Here is a 7,500-nt window from a genome sequence, read left to right on the forward strand (position 1 = left end):
CAATGCTTATCTCTACTCTTTCTCTCTCTCTCTCTCTCTCTCTCTCTCTCTCTCTCTCTCTCTCTCTCTCTCTCTCTCTCTCTCTCTCTCTCTCTCTCTCTCTCTCTCTCCTTCTCTCTCTCTCTCTCTCTCTCTCTCTCTCTCTCTCTCTCTCTCTCTCTCTCTCTCTCTCTCTCTCTCTCTCTCTCTCTCTTTCTCTCTCTCTCTCTCTAGTCTGCTTTGTATCTGAGTACACACGGAGCAGCATTGTTACCTAAAGGGGAGTGCTGTATAACTATCCATTATTTATGGAATGAGTGTTCAGTAAAATATTTTTTCTCCTGGATTTTCTGTGTATCTGACATTGATACGATTTTTCATTTTATGAGAGATTACATTGTAATTGATACTCGCTTAATGGGCTGTTTCACTGATCGTTGGGTCAATTTTCACATTGCTTTATCCTACACCAGAGAGAAGAGAGAGAGAGAGAGAGAGAGAGAGAGAGAGAGAGAGAGAGAGAGAGAGAGAGAGAGAGAGAGAGAGAGAGAGAGAGAGAGAGAGAGTGTGTGTGTTTGTGAACCGAGAGAAAGAAAAGAGAGAGACAGACAGGATAGAAAAAAGAAGGTTAAGAGAGAGGGAACGGTGGGGATGGAGAGAAAGGGCGAGAAAGAAATAACGAGGGGAGAGAGAGAGAGTGAGTTCCATGTTTTTCCTAAGTGCCTCTTGGTTCTAAGATTCTAAGTTTTTTTTTTTTTAAAGTTTCCTGCCGCTTTAAGTCGCAATTGTTCATAAAACATAGAATTGCTAAGCCAACTTGGTATGTTAATTGAATTTTTTTTCTCCGGGATTTTTCTGCTAAGAGACCCAGGTACCACTGAAATAATTAACAACGTGAATTTCAACGCGTTCAGAGTCATTTTATTTTATTCCTGACAAAGAGTACAATTTTGAGCAAGCCTTCCTACAGTTGATGTGTTGTAACAGCATGAAATGATGGCATTGCATCATGATTTTAAGTTATTGCATAATTGTACCCTACAGTGCATCAGTGAAGAAGTAAAATAATCGTTTAGTCCTACATCTGGCACTCCGGCGTACTGCTTTGGCTTGTGAAGGCATTGTTATGTGTGATATATGGTCATTTATTGTTATATTTCCGAATATAGGGGACACAATACGGTGTAAAAGTAACTATTCTGATGCTTTAGATGATTTGACATGCTTACATATCTCTGTGTGCTTAATACTGTGGCCTGAAATAAAATCATATTCAAAGGTATCTCATGTTATTCTGAGATGTAAGTGTTAGTTTAATTTTTTTTTTATGGAAAAGTTCAAACTTAGTTTCTTCCATATTTTTATCATCGACCCGCCAGCACAATCTGCATCCAAGCTTGAATTTTCCGCTTTTCGAATTCGCATTATCGTGTTCATGTTTTTCTTATCTTTTTTTTTTTTTTTTCTATCTTGTATAAGACCATTGTGAAAGTCGTAATGAAAATTTATGCTACAGTTTTCAGACCCTCTTTGCAGGTTATAATAATGGGGTGAGAGCTTAGCAAGAAGTACTACAAGGTCTATAATTGCTCATCACATGTCGACCTTGTTAGCTGATCAGCATGGTTATATTTAAGGGTTCTAGTATGCTATAGTATCCACACAAAATGCATTACATATGCATTTCTTATAATAATATTTAATTATGTCTCACGTTCATTTTCCAGAACCTGGAGAGTGCTGGCCCAGCCATGAACCTCTCTGTAATCCTATTAGGGCAAAATACTGATTTATAGACAGTACGAGCGCACCCTGCAATGTCCCAAGAGGATCTGTCAGAGTAGCATTTTATATCAATTTTTTTTTTAGAATTTCATAAAGACTCAGTGATAACTGCAGTGGCTTACTTCTTAAGTATATGTAAGGGGACTTTTTTTTGCTGAGACATTTAAAGCGACGCTCTTTTTGTGGTGAAATGCGGGTAGAACATCCGTAGACTTTTTGTGTTATTTTTCAACACAAACCATTGTGTATATTTTTTTCAGTTTATATCATTGAGAGCTGTTTGTTGCCGTTGTCAAGTACCAGCTAACTGATGTGTGTGTTTGTGTGTGTGTACATATATATACATATATATGTGTGTATATATATACACGTATATACATATATATATACATGTATATACATGCATATATATATATATATATATATATATATATATATATATATATATATATATATATATACATGTATATATGTACATACTTACATATATATAAACATAAATACATACATATATATATGTATATGTATATATATGCTTATACATGTTTATATATAAATATATATATATATATATATATATATGCTTATACAGGTGTGTGTATGTATATATATATATATATATATATATATGTATGTATATATATACATACATACATACATATATATATATATATATATATATATATATATATATATATGTATATGTATATACATGTGTATGTATGTATATATGTATATATATATATATATATATATATTATATATTTATGCTGCCTCGATAGCCCAGTGGTTAGAGCGTTGGACTCCGACCCTCGCGGTACCGCGATCGAATCACCTTCGGGGCAGCTACACGACCAAGCATCCAAAATGACTGTGATGGAAAGTACATAACTACTTCTCCGCGCTGTATGGCAATCACGACATGAGTAGTGAGGTGGAAGGGAAAGATAAAGACGTTCCGAGTTCAATTCCCCGTCGCGGCGGTCGTAAAAATGTCTGCGCTTTGACTGCTCTCTCTCTCTCTCTCTCTAACAATAATAATATCACATCATAATATATATAGGTCAAAATAATATGACCTACATATATACTTATAAGATGTTTTTTTCCCTTTTTTCCAGCATGTGACCACGAAGGCATTGTCAAGTTGCTGTTGTTGGCACGATAACTATTGAGGTTTTCTATTGTACTGTTTTATCCAGTAATAGATAAGACGTTGACATTGATGATGATAATTATGAGTAGGAGGGGGAGGAGGATAGTAATAATGATAATAGGAGAAGTAATAATGATGATGATAAGGATAATGATAATGATGATTATATTGCTGATAGTTGTAATAGTAATAAGAAGAAATAACAACAACAGCAATAATATTGACAGTGATTGACAGTGATAATAATGACAATGATAATATTGATAATAATGATAATAATTAACAATGATAATGATGATAATAATAATGATTATAATAATAGTAATGACAATAATAATAATAACAATAATAATGATGATGATAATATTAATGGGGATAATAATGATAATAATAATAATAATAATAATAATAACAATAATGATGATAATAACAACAACAACTACAACCATAATGATTGGAATAACAATGATAATAATGATAATAATGATAATGATGACAGACGGATGTGTAAACCGTACCCGTTATTCCAAATAATAATAATAATAAAAGTAATAATGATAATAATAATAATAATAATAATGATAATAATGATGATAACTGGACCATCGAAGACTTGTTGGAAGACTTCATATCCTTAGAAATTTAAGAGGTAGAGGACTCACAAGTGTTCGAGCTTGTGTTGAGGAAGAAGTTCTAAGTATTGGCAAGTCCATCATCGAAAGCCCTGAGAAACTACTTAAGGTTGCAGAAGAAGGTCTTAAATCTGTGAAAAAAAGACTAACAACGGAGCTGGTCAGGGAAAGAAAGAAGGATAGACGAAGAGAGTGGAAGATAAAGACGTTACGTGGGCAATTTCTCCGTGTGACAGAAGAATATACAAACAGGAAAAATGGGAAAGGTTAAGAGGAGGAGAGTTAAAACGAGGAACGGAAAGTTTGATTTGCGCAGCACAAGACTAGGCCCTAAGGACTAACTCAGTAGCATATAGCAAAGATAAAACAAGTACCACACCATTATACCGTTTTTGCAAAGAGAAAACAGAAAGCGTTACCCATATTGCATGTACTAATCTTGCAAAGAATCAGTATAAAAACGACATGACAAGCTAGGTAAGAAAATACATTGGTTGCTGTGAGACTTCACAGTACAAACTGATAAGGTGCTAGAAAACGGAGGCCTGATTCTGGATAAGGAGAAAAGAGAAAACATTATCATTGACTTTGCGGTACCAGGAGATCAAAACATTACCACCAAAGAGCAAGAAAAGATCACGAAATACCAAGACCTGCGTATAGAAATTGAAAAACTATGGGATGTTAAAGCAGCTCTAGTACCAATAGTGGTTAATGCACTGGGAACAGTTTCCAAAGAGCTAAAAAATCATCTAAAAACGAATAGATATCCCTCCTGCAGTCCCGTGCCTGCAGAAGGTAGTGTTACTAGGTACAGTCCTCATCTTGAGGAGAGTGCTTGGCATCTCAGGGTTCGGGTAGAACTCCGATGTCGAGTGCACATTAAAAAAAAATAAAAGATAATAATGATGATAGAATAAAGATGAATAAATAAAAAATAAAATAGAAAATACACGATTAAGTTAAACCTTTACTCAGTAATTCACAGCTCCCATTCCTAATTCAGCAAGCCACAAGAATACAGCGAGATTGATTCGTTACAGACCGATTTTCGTAACCACGATACCGTCATCATATAAGATTAATTATTTTAAGATGTGTATGAACTCGGGAAAGGGGAAACAGAGCGAGACGAAAAGAGAAAAGAGAAAGGGGAGAAAAGGGAGAACGAGAAAGAAAGAAGAGAGAGAGAGAGAGAGCGAGAGAGAGAGAGAGAGAGAGAGAGAGAGAGAGAGAGAGAGAGAGAGAGAGAGAGAGAGAGAGAGAGAGAGAGAGAGAGAGAGAGAGAGAGAGAGAGAGAGAGAGAGAGAGAAATTTCCCACTGCGAATATTGCTTCCCTATCGAATTATATACATATGAATAACGGTCCTATGATTCCTGCGTTATGTGTATTTTTTTTTTCTCTCTCTCTCTCTCAACTCCTACATTCTCCTTCCTTTAACTTCTTCTCTCTCTCCTTTTTCATTCTTTTTTTTTCTACTGTCATCCTCTTTATCTTTCTCTCTCCTTCTCCCCTCTTCCTCTCTCGTTTTTTCCTTGGCTCCTTTCTCTTCCTCTCTTTCCCTCTCTTCCTCTCTCTCATCCTTCCCTTTCATTCCTCCTCCCTCTCCATCCTCCCTCCCTCTCTTCCATCCTCCTTCCTCCTTACTCCATTTTCCCTTCCCCTTTCTCCTCCTCCATCCTCCATCCCTCTTTTCCTCTCACCTCTCTCTCACCCTTCCTCTTTCCTCCTCCCTCCCTTCCCTCCTCCCTCCGTCCCTCTCCTCCTCCCTCCCTCTCCTCCTCCCTCCCTCTCCTCCTCCTTCCCTCTCCTCCTCCCTCCCTTCTCCCATCCCCTTCCCCTTCCTCCCTGTACAAGAGACAAAGCCAATACCCCTTAGCGTGAAACAGCATCCTTAAAGCACGCACTTCCAAACCCTTGTTATTCAGCAGTGTGTAATGGAATAAAAGTAGGCTGTAATGTGTTCCTCTTTGTAATGAGAATAATCCGAAACGAGCTATTGCCTTCGGGTTTATGGATGTCATCAATCAGAGCGTGATATTCATTCATGGTGACACTCACATAGACGGATACATAGACACGTGTGTGAGTGTGTTTTTTTTTGTTTTTTTTTTTTTTGCGTGTTTCCGTGTGTGGGGGAATGATTTTGTGTGCGTGTGTGTTTATTTATGTGTTTTTGTATATGTGTTCTTGTGTAGAGAGAAAGAGAGATGAGAGAGAGAGAGAGAGAGAGAGAGAGAGAGAGAGAGAGAGAAAGAGAGAGAGAGAGAGAGAGAGAGAGAGAGAGAGAGAGAGAGAGAGAGAGAGAGAGAGAGAGAGAGAGAGAGAGAGAGAGAGAGAGGGTGGGGGGAGGGAGAGATGGAGGGAGGGAGAGATGGAGGGAGGGAGAGAGAGAGGGAGAGAGAGAGAGAGAGAGAGAGAGAGAGAGAGAGAGAGAGAGAGAGAGAGAGAGAGAGAGAGAGAGAGAGAGAGAGAGAGAGAGAGAGAGAGAAAGGGGGAGATGGAGATAGAGACAGAGAGACAGACAGAGTGACTCATTGATTGGCTGACTAACTGGTTGGCTGACTGAGGCACACACACACTCAAACACACAAACTCTCACACACACACACACACACACACACAGAAGAGAGAGAAAAGTGACTTTTCCCTCTTCGTGTTCTAAGGCTTTTCATCCTTCACCTTAACTCTTTCCTTCCTAGCTTTAGGAAAAAGAAGAAAAAAATATAGCTATGACACGGTAGATTCAATTAACATATATTAATATTCTCTTCACATTTGACACTTAATGATTCTTAAAGATTCCTCTGACCTTTAACCTCTCAGCTGGATGTAGTTCTAACCTCTTAATCCTAAAAAAAAAAATAAAGTAAATAAAAATAGTTGGTATAACGACATAGAAAAAAAAAACAAAGAGTCACCTTTCTTGTTAGGATTTTGTTATAAAGGTGAATAGGTAAATTAATGGATAATGACAAAAAAAAAAAAGCAAATGCAAGTTAGTATGTATTTTCTTTACGTATTTCAAAACCCACTGAATTACTCAATTTATCTTTCTATTCCAAAAATCGCTTATTTACTTTTCGATTCTTTAACACCTATTAGCTTATATCATTACCTATCTATTTCAAAATTCCCTTATTTGTTTTTTTTATATATCTATGTCAATTTTCTTATCTTTTTTACTTACTTCAAAAGTCAATTGTTTTCTTATCTTATTCACGTATTTCAAAAGACAATTGTTATCTTATCTTATTCACTTATTCAAAATCATCTCTCTAACAAGATCCTTCGCACCAGCCTACCATACTGCTTTAGACTTACTCCTTGCCATGTTAATTTTTCGTCCCCTAAATCTACACCTGGGGAAGAGTTACTGATACTCCGCCACTGGACATTAATTTGGAGTTATATGAGAAGTTATTTATGACTTGTGGCCTTTAAAGCAGCGTGGAAACTTGCTGCGTTTTGATATAGTCGTTTGTCTATATCAGTTTCTATATTGCATGTCTTTTGTTTGTGTTGTTGCATTTGCTGCTGTGTGAGAATATATATTTTTCCCCCTTTTCTTCCTTTCTTTCTTTTTCTTATTGATTGATTCATTAGCTATACTTTTTTTTTCGTTTGTCATTTCTTTCTGATAGATTTTCATGATTCCGCCAGTTTTATTACTATATGAGATTTCTTTTCTTTTCTTTTCTTCTTGATAAAATCATAAGTACATTATCCCGTTTTCTGTTGCAGGTGAACGCTGCCTCCAACTGGTCTTACGGTCGCCCTCTTTCACCAGAAGCCTTTCAGCTGAAGTCCTCTTAAGTGAAAAGAGGCTGTGACTAAGTGAACATCGTATTATTTGTGAAACGAAAAGGAAGAAAGTTCTTATTAACTGCTACGCTTCTGAACTACTTTTGTACGTTTCAATGGGTTCAGTGACCATGAAATTCCG

Source organism: Penaeus chinensis, chromosome 26 (genome assembly GCF_019202785.1).
Source record: "Penaeus chinensis breed Huanghai No. 1 chromosome 26, ASM1920278v2, whole genome shotgun sequence".
In the NCBI taxonomy this organism is placed as follows: Eukaryota; Metazoa; Arthropoda; class Malacostraca; order Decapoda; family Penaeidae; genus Penaeus; species Penaeus chinensis.